The following is a 16,697-nucleotide window of genomic DNA, read 5'->3' as shown; positions in this document are numbered from 1 at the left end:
CCATTCAGATACTGCAGGAGCACAGTAAAGTGTCAGTCTAACACAGGGAAACTGCTGACAGGAGAAGAAAGTTGTGACAGCTTCATCAGTGTGGTGATGCTCATTTATATCCCAATTGGCAGGCAATGGGGTGGAGCGCTGACTGAGCTGTATTACTTAAATAGAATAGAGAACTATTACTTCACGGACCTGGCCATGCTCGCTATCAGTGGTAAGTGAGTGCACAGTATTGTGTATCTTTTTGTAGATATGAGTTTATGATGAATACACAGCTAAAAATAGTTGTTTTTTTTAAACTGTGTATTTAGCTGCTTGTTTTAATATAGAAATAGACAAAGAGTGTCGGGAGTCTTTATGAGGGGGATGTAATGTTTAAATAAATGTTAATAAAATGTGTTCATAAAACAGCCTTTATAAGCACATATTCATCTTTCTGTTCTGAGGTGACATGATGATGCTCAATAACAACCTGTTATGCCTCACTGCTTAGCTATTTACTGTAGGCTTACTGAAGCTAATTACTTTTGGCTGCAGTAAACAGTTTACATATGCGCTGGTCTCTGAAGAACGTTCTGAAGTGGATCGCTTTTCAGAGCATGCTGTAGATGAAATTGACAAGTATTGATAAGGAAATACTGCCTCTTGAATGCCTTTTTTTTCAGTTGAACAGGGTTTTTGAATGGGAATACTGTACCATAACCAAGAACCAGATGCTGGGCTTGAATGGATTGCGTTCTTTGGCAGCAAAACCAACCTCTGAACATGACGGGGGGTATACGTTTTCCTGCACACAATGCACACTGCTAAATATTAATATTTGGTATTTGTAATTTATGGAGCTTGGGTCCCAGTTCTTAGGTGAGCCATACGCATATAGCTTTGTTTGATTCCTCCATCTATGCTAAGCAAGAATCTTCTTTGCCACCTATGGTATTCTGGCAACTGCTTGAATACCCCAACAATGACTGCATCAGACTGGATGCAGACACTGTTTGGCTAACAGTTGCCACCTGTCTTGACAAAACTCAATTGAAAAGTCATCTTTTGTTGAGCCAGGTGGTGCCAACAGGGCCATGGGAAGCACAGTGGCTTAATGGTTAGTACTTATACCTGGCAGTGCTAGGGTCGCTGGTTTGAATACCAACCACAAAATCACCTGCCTGGAGTTTGCATGTTCTCCCTGTGCCTGTGTGGGTTTCCTCCGGGTACTCCGGTTTCCTCCTACACTCCAAAGACATGCTGGTAGGTTAATTGGCTCCTGTCTAAATTGTCCCTAGTATGTGTATGTATGAATGTGAGTTAGGGACCTTAGATTGTACACCCCTTGAGGGTTAGGGACTGATGTGAATGTACAATATATATGTAAAGCACTGTGTAAATTTATGGCACTATATAAGTACCTGAAATAAATAAAAATCAGTGGCTTGAATTTCAAATGATTCAGCAGAAGGACCGGCAGAAACTCTAGACACATATGGCAGACTTTAGTCTTTTTATGCTTGCTGAGATGCGAAATTACAGTGTTGCAGTGTGGATATTGTTTTTTTACTTTTTAAATGTTATACAAAAAATGCTTAGTTGTTAGAAATTCTTTGTTAATGTTTTCGTTAATTGGAGCTTTTTCAATTCTGTGGCAGTAAGGTTGCTTAAAGTTCAGAAACTCTGAAGGATACAGTGCAGTGAAACATTAATTGATACTATGACTGGTCCAGAAACATTTTACCTGGGGTCTCAAAGGATAAGTTCAGCTGTAAAAAAAAAAAAAAAAATGCACATTTTTTGCAGGTATAAAAAATTGCCTTTACTCTATATTTTTTTTTTTTTGGGAGGAGCCTAGAAAGCATTGCACCAGTGATCAACAGATCACTGGTGCCATGCAGGACTCCTGCAAATTGTCAGTGTATCTGTGTGCTCATATACCGTTTTATACTGCCAGGAAGAATCAATGAACTACATCTCCATGATAGTTCATTACGTTCATTAAGAACTACAAGCTGTCAGCCTCAAAGGATGTCAGTACTTGTAGTTCATTCATTCATAGAACTCTGTGTATAAATGATGTGGCCATTTCTGGCCAGCTGGTATGGGGAACATCTCCCCATACTGCTGTGTCACACAGCGGGCTCCGATCCCCGAGCGGCTGCAGAAGTGGGAACATGTTACATGTTCCACCCTAAAAACGGGTGGAATATGTTCCCAAATGTGAACCTATCCTTTTAACATTGGCTTTTCTAAATGCAGGAAAAGTATCAAAAAATTTTTCGGCCCCTCAGAGGCCATATAGAAGCAGTGCATCCCTCCCAGTGCTTTAGTGTGCATGGGAGGGACAAGTGCAGCATCCAACTATGCTGCTGGCAGTCTGTTAATGTCTATGGCAGGAGTGCCATTTAGGGACACATGCGCTCTGAGATGATGATAATCTAGAACACAGGTCTTCTGCCCTGCCAGATAGGGCTGTGCTGTATGACAGAGTTGTGCAAATCATAAAACTGGATGAGCAGAAATACAAATTCCAGATAAAAAAAACAACTCCCTTATTGTGTATGGATTTGCTCTGTGTTTTTAATGACGGTTTGCCTGGAGTTTAGCTTTAAAGTATATGTGAACCCTCATCTTGTAAAACAACCCATTCCTACTGATCCTCCCAGTGAATGGCTTTGCAAGGGGGGGGGGGTGTGATCATTGGCAGAGAGCAGACTCAGCACAGCTAGAGAACTGACAACTCTGTGCTCTAATGCCTAGTTTGGTTAGTTTTAGTAGGGAAGCAGTGGTACTGCCAGGAACACTAGGGAGTTCACAAAAAGGAAGCAATACAAAGAGAACAGGATACTTTTTTAAACAAGTACATTGTACAGCAGGCATGTATCAGGAATATGGAATGTTGGGTTGATATGTTCTTTAAAGTGATATTAAAGGTTTTGCATTTTTTTTCTTTTAAAATAACAAACTGTCATACTTACATGCTCTGTGCAGTGGTTTTGCACAGAGCAGCCCTGATCCTCTTCTTCTCAGGACCCCCATCAGCGCTCATGGCTTCATCCCCTTGACCAGTACCCCCAATAGCAAGCCCCTTGTTATGGGGGCACTGTTGCGTACTTGCTCTTGAGCCCAGTTCTGTGTGTTTATAAGACACATAGAGCCGTGGCTCGTCTCCGACCCGCTCTCTCCTCATGGGCTCACTGACTGTGATTTTTATTTATTTATTTCAGGTACTTATATAGCGCCGTCAATTTACGCAGCGCTTTACATATATATATTGTACATTCACATCAGTCCCTAACCCTCAAGGGGCGTACAATCTAAGGTCCCTAACTTACATTCATTCATACATACACATACTAGGGCCAATTTAGACAGGATCCAATTCACCTACCAGCATGTCTTTGGAGTGTGGGAGGAAACCGGAATACCCGCAGGAAACCCACGCAGGCACAGGGAGAACATGCAAACTCCAGGCAGGTGGTTCCGTGGCTGGGATTTGAACCAACGACCCTAGTACTGCCAGGCGGAAGTGCTAACCATTTAGCCACTGTGCTGCCCATGATGTGATTGACAGCAGTGGGAGCCAAAGGCTCTTGTTGCTGTCACAGCCAATGAAGAGAGGGAGATCTGGGACAGCCGAGGCTCTCATGCACATTGCTGGATCGAGATCGGGCTCAGCTGAGTATTAGGAGGGCTGTAGGAGGAGCACAGAAGGTTTTATAACCTTCATGCAAGGAATGCATAAAGGTAAAAAAAACCTTCATAATCTACAACAACTTTAACATTCTGCTTTGGTCTGCTCCTGTTGTAATCTGTTAAAAGAAACTTTCCTAACACCATACGCACGATAGACTGGGGTTGTAATATACAATTTAGGCTGAATTTCACGTTGCAATTCCTAAATTACAAGTAGAGAGTTATGACTTGTAAAGGGCTAATTTGTGTATTGCCGCTGTTTGCATTTATTGAATTTTATCCAAATGCAATTATAAAGAATTAATCTGCCAAATAAAAGCTATAAGTCCAAGAATAATATTTTAACTAAATACATAAACCCTGCACAGATTGCGTTTTATTTAGAAAAATAAATTGCAATGGGATGGATTTTAAAGACAGTAGATTGATGTGTTTTATAATATGGCATCCAGATCACCTCTGCCAACACTTCCCAACGATCTGCTAGGGCACATTGCTGTCAGGGCAGGTGCATCTGTATTTATTGTGTAGAATGAGCTCGCAGGACACTACACCTGCCTAGTATTATCTATCTACTGCAAACAGTTAGAATACAATACAGTTACATTGTATATAGTTGCATAGCACAATTCAGTTTCACGCTATACAGGCATAGAACAGTAGACTTCCATCATGACCCGATGACTGGACCTGGTGTAAATACAATTCTGGTATGCCTTACTTAGACCTAGAACACTACGCCTTCATCTTTGGCTACAATTTTAAATGTTTATACAAAGCCCAACCTTTATTTTACTAACATTTATACTACTAAAATCAAGATCTGTAGGTACAATTGTGGTGCAGGCTGCTGATACCATCTGCAAATTCCTCCACCACAATTTTAATACCTTTCTCAATTAATTAATCTGCATTTCTACAAACAACAAAGACCCTGATGCAGAGGGAAGTTTTGAGCCCCTAAGCACGATGGCCGCAACTACAGATGAAACTGTGTTAGTGGAATAAGTCATTTTGGCCTCTAACCTGTTGGTGTGGTTTTCCTGTTCTTGGTTTTTCCTCTGAAAGCCACTGGAAATAACCATAATATAATTTTATTACACTCTGTATACCAACTTAGAACATCTCCAACAAGTCCTGACCTCTGGGCATTACCACAATTTGATTTTGTTACACAATACGTAGACATAGAACATTGCATCTCCAACATAATCTGACCACTGAAGCTAACCATAATATAATTCTATTACGCTCAATACAGATATAAAATATTGCACCTCCAACATGACCAGCCCACTAGACATACCCAGAAAAAATTCTATTATACTCTAGCAGATATAAGACTCTGCACCTCCCACATGACTAGCCCACTAGACATACCCATAAAAATTCTATACTCTAGCACAGCCTTTATCAACATTTTTAACACAGAGGAACTCTTGAAAAAATCTTGCGGCCTTGGGGAACCCTTACTAATAATTATTATATCTACAGCTCATGGTACATTAGTATGATGGTCACTGGGAAGAATGCTCCTTATATTTGTGGTCATTGGAACCCCCCCTTACAGAATAGCTAAAAAGTGTTGATAGTGGTTACTTATCTGAGAGGCAAGAATGGCCTGTTGCCCAAGAAACCCTTGGCAACTTCTGGAGGAACCCTAGGGTTCTATGGCACCTTGGTTGGGAAACGTTGCTCTAGCAAATATAAGACTCTGCACCTCCAACATGACCTAACCACGGGATGTAACCATAATATAATTGCAATAAACTCTATAGAGACATAAAACATTGCATCTTCAATTTGACCTGCCCACTGGACATAACCATAATATCATTATGTTACAATGTATACAGACATAGAACATCTCCAACAAGACTTGTCCACTGGACATAACTGTAATAATATTCTATTACACACTATGCAGACATTAGGAACTCAACCTCCAACAAGTTCCGACCTCTGGACTTTACTACAATTGAAATCTATTGCCTTCTTTGAACATTGCACCTCCAAAATAAACACACCAATAGACAAAACCATAATATAATTCTATTACGCTCTATGCAGATATAAAACACTGTACCTACAACATGACCTGTCCTCTGGACATAGCCATGATTAAATTCTTTTACATTTATACAGACTTACAATGCCAAACCTCCAATGTTTATGCAATGTTCTATGCAGACATAGAGCACCATAGACTAAATTCACTAAGATATAATGCTTGGGTTATTTACTTCGTTATTTTCTACCATGTGACCATGCTATTTTTACCTTTTTTATTGAAAATATAGGCCTTTTATAGCCTCATAAATTGAAATTTATGCTCTACAGTTTCAATGTGATCTGACAACTGAATGTTATTGTAATATAGTTCTCTTACCTGCTACGTTTTTGTGTCTTCATGTCTATGAACCTTCTGTTGATGTAATGCATACTCCATGCTATGCTAATACTTCACTGATATTCTATATATTAGCACATTTCCCTTTTCAATCCTTTTTTTTCATGTTCTCCTTTCTCTGAGTTTTAGTAATTTAGAAAGTTATATTCAAAGACTGTGGTGTTAGGAGAGTGAACATTGCTGGGGCTTTCAAATTAGGTGGCCAGTTTTGGCTTTAAATGAAAATGTCATTATATGTTAAAGGCCATTCGGACAATTGTTGATCCAGCTTATGTCTGATATTCCAGAGGTCAGATCTCTTTGGATATTTGAGTGGCTTTGTGAAAAGGAGATTGCATTTATTGTTGCCTATGTACAAGTGTGGGTATATTTCATTTGAATGATTTTTGATCTCTGTGTCAAACCCAGGTTCCAGTACTCATTGTCCTAGTATAGGGTTACTTAACTTACTGCCAGCATGGGTAAAAGGCTTCCCTAAGGTGTGTGCTCCTACCTCTACTGAAATATAAAACTTGATTACGGCTCAGCAAGCTCCCTACATCCTCATGCGACTTTACTTGGGCTCTAACAATTAACTGTGAGACAACGAGGTGGTGGTTAGGGGTTACATAGTTGCATAGTTTAGTCTGGCTGAAAAAAGACAAAAGTCCATCCAGTTCAACCATTAAAAAGAAAAAAAGTTATAATCACACCACAGTATAAGTTGATCCAGAGGAAGGCAAAAAAAAACAAAAAAACGAGCAAAGTATGACTCAGTTTGCTCTTGCAGGAAAAAAATTCCCTCCTGATCCCCCGAGAGGCAATCGGATAGTCTCTGGATCAACTTTACCTATAAATGTTAGTATCCAGTTATATTCTGTGTATCCAAGAAAGAACCCAGGTCTTTTTTAAAGCAATCCACTGAGCTGGCCAGAACCAACTCTTGAGGGAGTCTATTCCACATTTTCACAGCTCTCATTGTGAAGAAACCTTTCCGTGTTTCGAGATTAAATTTCTTTTCCTCCAGACGTAAAGAGTGCCCCCTTGTCCTCTGTGATGATCTCAGGGTGAATAACTCTACACCGAGTTCACTATATGAACCACTGATGTATTTATACATGTTGATCATATCCCCCTTTAATCTCAAGAGAGAATAAATTCAGTTCCTCTAATCTTTCCTCATAGCTGAGCTCCTCCATGCCTCTTATCAGTTTGATTGCCCTTCTCTGTACTTTCTCCAGGGCCCCAATGTTCTCTTTGTGAATTGGTGCTCAAAACTGAACTACATATTCCAGATGAGGTCTTACTAATGATTTGTACCGGGGTAATATGATATCTCTCTCTCTGGAGTCTATACCTCTTTTAATACAAGAGAGGATTTTGCTCGCTTTAGAAATCGTAGGATTCATGTGTCTTGCCATACCTGAAAGTGATAGAATTTTTACTGGGAATTGGGTGGTGAAGAATTTTAGTCCTTATGAGGCCTGATAAAAGTGTTCTTTTCAGTAGCTTTCAAAAGAACCTCGATGAAAGTTCCCTCCAATTGAAAAGCTATTATACTCTGCTCTCAGGCATCCTGTGTCTCCCCTTTGCTCCGATCTGGTGCTGCAGACTCTTCAGCAATCTAAACTTTCACATTCTAAATATTCAGATGCCTCTGTCCCCCATTGTAAACTGTAGTTTCATCCTGTGACCCCTTGGTTACTACAGGAAGTGATGTAGGGGCTGGAAGGAAGGAACCATGATGTGAGGTGGGGGACATGGGCATTTGACACTCCGGGAAATGTTGCATATGTTAAAGAGACTGCAAATGGAGCTAAGTTAGGAGATGCAGGCCAGTGGAGAGGTGAGTATATTAGTTCTCCAATTGAACAAACTCTCATCTCATTTTTTGAAGCATCTAACATTGCTGCTTTAAAGCTAAAATTTAGGTATGAATTTTATTGTATAGTTACATTGGTCCAGCTTGTTACAGTATGTCTCATACCTGCCCAATCGCTGTGGAAGCTGAAAATCACTCTAGTAGTCACTGCTACTAAAGTAATAGCAGCAGTCCACTGGGTCCAGTGCCCCCCATTCACAGCATGCCTTGTGTCTTTTGTCAAAGATAAGGTATTCTCCACCCCACCTCTCTACCTCATCTAAATAGACATCTTACATTCATTGAAGAGCATTCAGGAAATGCTCCAAAATGCATTTCCTGAATTAACACATGCCACACGTTTGTCAATCCATGGACATGGCTGACTGAAATCTTTGCTGCCTTTTAAAACATTTATTTTGGGGTGACTACATATTGGATGAGGATTACTCTCCAACCGTGGACATCACACCGTCCCTTATCCACTCTTTCTCATCTCCACTACATAGGTAATGTGATGTGGAGACCATTCCTGTTTTCTCCCACTAATTGTGGAAGTTTATGTTTTGATGTGGCTATCAATAAGAGATATTCTGTCAAGCAGATTTTAAATGGTGTATGTTTTAGTGATATATTACATTGTACTGTCTACAGAGTTATCCCTGAAGAAGGAGCCATAGTCTCTGAAACGCATCGGTTATTGATTTTAAACCTCTGCAAAATATGTAAAACTCTGTAATAGTTTTTGTTTGCACAACTATTTTATATGTACACACTGTAGTAGAAATACTATACAGTTGCAAGAAAAAGTATGTGAACCCCTTGGGATTACGTGGAGTTTTGCATGAATTGGGCATAAAATGTGCTCTGAACGTCATCTAAGTCACAACAATAGAAGAACACAGTCTGCTGAACATAATACTACACAAACATTAGATGTTGCCATGGTTTAATTGCACATAACATGTAAACATTCACAGTGCAGGGAGGAAAAAGTATGTGAACCTTTGGACTTAATAACTGGTTGACCCTCCTTTGGCAGCAATAACCTCAACCAAACGTTTCCTGTAGTTGCAGATCAGACCTGCACAACGATCTGGAGTCATTTTGGACCACTCCTCTTCACAAAACTGTTTCAGTGTTGCAATATTCTTGGGATGTCTGGTGTGAATCGCTCTCTTAAGGTCATGCCACAGCATTTCAATCGGGTTGAGGTCAGGACTCTGACTGGGCCACTCCAGAAGGCGTATTCTGTGCTGTTGCAGCCATTGTTTTGTTGAATTACTTGTATGCTTTGGGTCATTGTCCTGTTGCATCACCCATCCTCTGCGGAGCTTCCGTTGGCGGACAGATGGTCGTACGTTTTCCTGCAAAATGTCTTGATAAACTCTGGAATTCATTTTCCCATCAATGACAACAATCCGTCCAGGCCCCGAGGCAGCAAAGCAGCCCCAAACCATGATGCTCCCTCCGCCATGTTTTACAGTGGGGATGAGGTTTTGATGTTGGTGTGCTGTGCCTTTTTTTTCTATTGTTGTGACTTAGATGACGTTCAGAGCACATTTTATGCCCAATTCATGCAAAACTCCACGTAATCCCAAGGGGTTCACATACTTTTTCTTGCACCTGTATGTACACACTGTAGTAGAAATTATGATGAGATTAAAATAAGGATCATTACAAGTTTTAATAGAAGTTTGCCTATAAAGTCCCATTGATATTAGGGGAGATTATTGTATATTCCTAGAAAAGGGATGCTGGCATATGTATGGGGAACCTGGCTTACAAGGTGCTCAATACAGAGAGGACTTTACCATACCACATATTACCCTCAAAAAATATGATATCATTCTTTTTTAAAAACTTTTTTATGTTTGTTTATTAAAAGTTCTTTTTATTAAGTTGTAATATGTCATTCTTTCTTATGTAGCACTGACACAGTACTCAGCTCCTTACAAAATGAGATACAGCGTCGGTTAAGCAAGGGAAAGAGTCGTCACAAGGGTAAGTGCTACAGACTTGCCCCGGATGGGGGATTTTCCACACCCTAAGATCAAAACAACGTTTCTTAGCTGATGAAGTCTTACAATAGTTTTAGTTTGAGATCTTATTTGGCAGTAAAATTTATTATACTGTCATATTTTGTCATAGCTCCGAATTTACTATTGCACCCAGTAGGCATGTGACTAAAGGCAGTAGAGGGAAAGGAACACATTTCTCCTATATAGTTATCTGCCACCCATTTTTTTCTGCCATCATTAGCAAGGATTTTTTTTTTTTTTGATCCTAACAGAATAATGTTACATGGAGCACCAAAATGTGCATGCCTGCAGTATAAACGTATTGAGGTTGTATGTAGGAACTTTGGCATAACGTTTTCATTAACTTTTTCAGAAATTATAAATCATTTTGCTGGTATTTACTTAAATGGCAGGTGAACTCAGAATGAACAGGTTGCATGTAATCCAGTCCTAGATCTACAGTGATGAATGATGTGATTTGCTTTTCTACCTAGTCATCAATGCTTTTTGGAGCCCTGCACCTCCTTTTTTTTTATTTTTTTTTTCTCGTGTGATTGTGTTACAATTTATTTATTACAGGTACTTCTATAGCACCACCAGTTTACACTGCACTTTACATATATATTGTACATTTACATTAGTCCCTAACCCTCAAGGGGTGTACAATCTAAAGTCCCTAACTTACATTCATACATACATAAATATACTAGGGCCAATTTAGACAGGATCCAATTGACCTACCAGCATGTCTTTGGAGTGTGGGAGGAAACCGGAGTACCTGTAGGAAATCCACACAGGCACAGGGAGAACATGCAAATTCCAGGAAGGTGGTGCCATAGTTGAGATTCGAACCAACGAGCCTTGTACTGTCAGGTAGAAGTGCTAACCATTTAGCCACTGTGCTGCCCATGTATTCTTAGTAGCAGCAAGGTTAGAACATGAGCTTCGTTAAAGACACAACGTTGTGCACTGTTTACCCTTTGAAAAATTTTTTTATTTTATTTTGTTACCACATTGCTTTAGAAGTGCTTTCCATCTGAGCCTGATATTTTAATTTGAGGTAGATATAGACAAATTGATCCCTTGCTGACTTCTTATATTAGTTGGTCTTTGTGCATGGCTTCTCCAACCAACATGGAACAGTCACATACCCAAACCCATGGCTCCACTCCAGACTTCCTCATTTCATCCCACATAGATGACTCAGGTGTTGGCTACTACAGCCCCTATCCACTCTCAATCAAAGTATAAAAAATATAAGCCATGCTCCAAAACTTCGCTCTTCTTTTTGTTTTAAATTTTCAATAAATAAACTGCATACATTGTTGTCTCCACCCAAAACCACCTTCTTTGACGCGTTTCAGCATTGCTGGCTTGCTCACAAGGATAAGGGAAGTCTGACTTCCCCTGTGATTGTGAGCATGCCAACAGTGGTGAAACGCGTCAAGAAAGGTGATTTCAGGTAGAGACAACAATGTATGCAGTTTCTTTCCTTTTTTGACCAATTAACCTCTTCACGCCGGCCGAATGCAAATGTGCGGCCTCCCGACAACTGGGCTTAGACGCCGAGCGGCCGCACATTTGCATTCTATTAAAAAAGAACATATGTGCTGAGAGCGCGCGCCCTGCGAGCTCCCAGCACACATGTCCGGTACTCATGAAAAGGTCCTGATCTCCTCTTTCGATCGGGACCTTTCCCGATCATGTGATCGCCGTGACTGCGTGTCACGGCAGTCACATGATCCTAAAACTCGCCCCGCCTCCTGACTTCTGAAACCCTTAAAGGGCCCCGACGCGCAGGGGTTAATTACAGAAAGAAGAGCCAAGTTTCAGAGTGTGCCTTATATTTTTTTATACTTTCATAAGGAACAGTCATTTCAGAGGATTCACTCTACCCACTCCAGTTCTCCATTATTTTATGTAATCGGAGAATACAGCAGGAAGAATGAGACTGAAAGTGTCCCATAGGGGAGTTTTCCCTTGATTGATGTCCTGTAACCAAAGCAGGAATTAATAGGAAATCTCTCCAAAGTGAGGGAACTTCGGGCTGTTACCAGGGTCACCAGAACTAATGTCTCCTGTAGAAGATTTTCCATCTATTACTGTTTTGGTATCGACCCAAAATGTGGGATTTTCTTTTACTTTCTTTGTTCAAAATAATGGTAAACAGCAATAAAAACCTAATAGGTGTTCTAATCCCTCCTAATCTATCCAAAACTTAAAAAAAAAGTTTGCCTTTAGTTACACTTTGAAGTTTGTTTTGGATAGAGTGGGGAAGGATTAGAACCCTGGTTGACTTTGCTTCTTAGTCTGTTCCCATGTGTTGGCAGCCCATACAAGATCAAGTGGCTGCCTTAATGCAGCGCATATTAATGTACAAATTATGGTACATCAGAGTGTGTTCTGTAATACCACAGTGGACTGCAAAGGTCTGAATGGACCCTTAAAGAATACTTGCTTTACTGTGTACAGAACATGGCGCTTTGTGGAAACACATGCTAATATATGGCCTGCACTCCAAAAAACAGAAATACTCATATACATGGTTATTAAAATTCCATTTGTCAAACTTGGTAAAATATGAAGCTGAGCCATTTATCCAGAACTCACACTGGATTATCTAAGACAGATTCGTATTACAATTTTCCTGTGTATTCCCTGGATATATCGGTAATCCTTCTGCGTCTGAAAATTCAGGAGAGCCTAATGTAAGGATTTCCTTTTCTCAGACACAAGAAAAAAATCACACTTTTTTTCAGAAATTTGTACTAAAAGATGTTAAATAATGGTCATAGGTAACCAGATAATAAAGGAGACTTTATTATTCTTCGATTGCTCACTGGATACTGCCTTGATTTTCCTCCTAATCAGCAGGCTGATAATGTAAAGTGCAGTGACCCATGGCAAACCATGGTCAGAATTTGGGTAAAGAACCCCAATCAGGGCAAAGTGGCAAGTTCTCCTGGAAGAACAGCCCCCTCACTTTGCAACCTTCTCCAAGCACCATGCCAGCTTGGCAAAGCCCTCCTGGGAATGCCCAATGCTTTCAAGTATGGGGGAGTATGTGACCTCCTCTCAGTATAATGTGCTTGGAACAGAGCATCCAGGCTGTAGGCCCACACAGTGTCACATGAGGGAGGGGATTCCAATGGGACACATCTAAGAAACAGAAGTACCCTCCGATGGATACCTAGGAGATTATTTAACCACGTGACCCCCCCCCCCCAGGCTAATTCGGACATTTCTCTCATTAATGTAAAAAAATAAAAACAATTTTTCTTGCTAGAAAGTGACTTAGAATTCCCAAACATTGCATATTTTTAAACATAGGCCCTAGAGAATAAAATGGTGGGTGTTGCAATTTTTTATGTCACACGATATTTGCCCAGCAGTTTTTCAAATGCAAATTTTGTTGAAAAATACACTTTAATGAATTTTAGTGAACACAAACACAATGTATTTTTTTGGTACGCTGACTAAACAGATAGCAGACATGTAATTCTTTAAAATTGAGTGTGCCCGCTGAACGGTGCCAAACGACGATACCTATAAATTTCTATAGGCAGTGCTTTAAAAGCCTTTACAGGTTACCAGTTTTGAGTTACACAGGAGGTCTGGTGCTAGAATTATTTTTCTTGCTCTGACGTTTGTGAAAATAGCTTACGTGTGTTGTGCGATCGTCATTTACATATATGTGCGGGACCTATGTGAGCATTTGCATTTGCCCCGTTGGATGGGAGAGCCCAGTAAAGGCAGTGGTGGGGGAGATTCCACTGCCTGTAAAAGTGATGGAGTGGATGTATAACTACAGGAATCGTTTTTACTTTGAAGGGAATCGCTCAACAGAAAAGAACTATACCAGGATCATGGTTATAGCTGCAACCACTGTCCTGGTATAACCACTTCAACCCAAGGCCATATATATTATATACATAAACAATTGAAAGGAGCACCAAACCAAAGGGTAAGAGAACTCAAAGTATAAACTCACAAATGAGTGCCAAACCACAAAGTGAAAGAGTCCAAGTGCATTGAATTGTCATAATTTTGCCATTTAGAAGCATCCAACCCATTTCAGAGGCAACAAAACTCCACCATGGCTTAGAAGAATAGAAAAAGGACTTGAATGGAATGGTAAACTATAACTCAATCAGTCTATATTTGATCTGGTGAAAAAGCAGGATTGGAATAACAATTCAATTAGAAGTATTCTTATAAGACAAGAAGAAGGGGGAGTTTTTATTGCCCCCAAAATGCATTTTGGTTGTTTTTATGGGACAGTATTACAAACCATTAAAAGCACTTTGAACTCTTTTACTGTGTGGTTTGGTGCTGCTTGGTATGTTGATACTTTGAGTTGCTTCTAGGTACCCATTGAGGGAGGCTTTTGTGTTTGAGAGCTGTCTCACAAGATCCGGTGAGCTAGTTTGAAGATTTCCTTGTGGTTGTACCATTGGAATAAGCGGTCCCAGCACCTCTGAAGTGTATTTTTTTTTAAAAATTGTAAGTGGTTAGCAACAGACAACATATTTCAGGGGCCAAAACCACACCCCCTTCATCAGATCTGTGTAGATAGAATATTAAAAAAAACCCAAAATGGTAATTTGCAAGATATGTTAGTGTTAAGGGCAATAGCATTCATGTGAGGGAGGGGAGGGTCTTAGCAATGTCCTAGCAACAAGACATGATGGGACAATGCCATCTCTGGGAGTTTTTTAACTGGGATTTGGAAGGTCCAAATTTAGCCTATACCTACACTCACCGGCCACTTTATTAGGTGACAAGAAAATATCCCCCACACCATTACACCACCGCCAGCCTTAACCATTGAAACAAGGCAGGTTGGATCCTTCTTATTTATTACAGGCACTTATATAGCGCTGTCAATTTACGCAGCGCTTTACATATATATTGTACATTCACATCAGTCCCTAACCCTCAAGGGGTGTATAATCTAAGGCAGGGGTTAAAATTTAGAGTCCAGACCTACTAGCCGATCACAAAACCTACTCTCCACCAGTTGCCCCACCCAACCTTACCCAGGTCCACCCCGGTCCACCCCAAACCCCACCTCTGGCCCACCCCCAACCACGCCCCCTTAAAGCTTATGCAATTACATTTTCCTTTAGAGTAAAGACTCCAAAATAAAACTGTACACAGTAATGTATATCCCAGCTCCCCTGTACTCCATTATAGTGATATGACATGTTGTATACAGTACTTACTCCTAGTTCCTCCGAGTCCCCCATGGCCGTGGAGAGGTTGCCTCCTCTCAGCATAGCCAAAGAAGCCGGAAACTGGAAGTTGTAAACCAGAACTCGGCTTCACAATGAGGCTTGGAGCGCAGGTGCAGTCGCTACATGCTTCACCTGTGCTTGCTGATCGCCACAGAGGAATTTCTCCTCGCATTTGGCGAGTGGCTTTTTCAAGTCCTGATGTAAGGTCCCTAACTTACATTCATACATACACATACTAGGGCCAATTTAGACAGGATCTAATTAACCAGCATGTCTTCTGTCATGAATGTCTCAGCAACCAGTCTGCCCATTCTCCTCTGACATCAACAAGGTATTTTCATCCACACAACTGCCGCTCACTGGATATTTTCTCTTTTTCGGACGATTCTCTGTAAACCCTAGAGATGATTGGGCATGAAAATCCCTGTAGACCAGCAGTTTTTGAAATACTCAGACCAGCCCGTCTGACACCAACAACCATACCACATTCAAAGTCACTTAAATCCCTTTTCTTCCCCATTCCGATGCTCTGTTTGAACTTCAGCAAGTCGTCTTCGCCATGTCTAGAGGACTAAATGCATGGAGTTGCTGCCATGTGATTGGCTGATTAGCAATTTGTGTTACTAAGCAGTTGAACAGGTGTGCCTAATAAAGTGGCCGGTGAGTGTATATCAAGGGCGTTTGTTTTCATGTAAGCTCCAAGGATCAGGGCCCTCCTTTTCCTCTTGTATTGAACTGTATTGTTTCTGTATTGTCTCTCGTTATATTGTAAAGCCCTGAGCAAACTGTTGGCGCTATATAAATCCTGTATAATAATAATAATAATACATCCTGTATAATAATAATAATGAATCCTGTATTATAATAATAATAATAATAATAATAAATCTTGTATAATAATAATAATCTACAGGTGCCCCTTACTTGTGTAGACAGTTTTTTTGGTAAAGGTGAACTAACCCTTTCAACCATGCCATAAAATGATCATCAGGCTTTTAAAAGTTTAGCAAAAAAATAAAATAAGGAAAGAGATGAAACCATGCTTGAGTGGGACTGTATTAGTAGGTTTGGTACACAGATGTATCAGCCACTGCCAGCGAGGACGAGGCTTTCTGCCTGTGTTTGAAATCTGCGTTTCTTGGAACCAAATTATCATATGCCTAAAGTTTGTGTGTATATCTGCATGTGAAATCCATATCGGCTTGTTTGTTTGAACGTCAAGGCAACGGTCTAATTGCTCTTCCGTATACAAGGACGTCACGCTGTATGTTGTATAAATGCAATTACCCTTTGATGCTCTCCTGGCCATGCGTATGTGCGGTGCCAGCCATGATGGAGATTTGTCAATGCAGATTTTGTGCTCTGCGTTCCTTGTACGACCGCTCTGCCTGTGACTAATGACTTTACAATCTTTGTGACGAACTGGGCTAGGGCAGAAGACTCGGTGACTTCAGCTACAACTGTTTTTATATTTTCCCTAATCTTTGGTTGCTGTAGAGACAGATTTGGAA

General features: G+C 40.4%; 1 protein-coding gene across 3 annotated transcripts in view; it reads left to right on the top strand.

Moving 5' to 3' along the window:
* Positions 1 to 16,697, top strand: part of TRPS1 (transcriptional repressor GATA binding 1) — a 421,564-nt gene that overhangs the window by 24,643 nt on the left and 380,224 nt on the right. For 2 of the 3 annotated variants that reach the window (XM_089659036.1, XM_089659034.1), the window contains exon 2: positions 9,859 to 9,932. The exons of the other annotated variant lie outside the window; for it this stretch is intronic. The gene's annotated coding sequence lies outside the window, so the exon portion shown is untranslated. The remainder of the gene's footprint in view (positions 1 to 9,858; positions 9,933 to 16,697) is intronic. 3 annotated transcript variants of the gene reach the window in all.

The sequence above is a fragment of the Staurois parvus genome, unplaced genomic scaffold (genome assembly GCF_062004578.1).
Source record: "Staurois parvus isolate SC_StPar_1 unplaced genomic scaffold, SC_StPar_1.0 ptg000030l, whole genome shotgun sequence".
In the NCBI taxonomy this organism is placed as follows: domain Eukaryota; kingdom Metazoa; phylum Chordata; class Amphibia; order Anura; family Ranidae; genus Staurois; species Staurois parvus.
The sequence above is the reverse complement of the archived record's forward strand: the minus strand, read 5'-3'. Positions and strand labels throughout refer to the sequence as shown.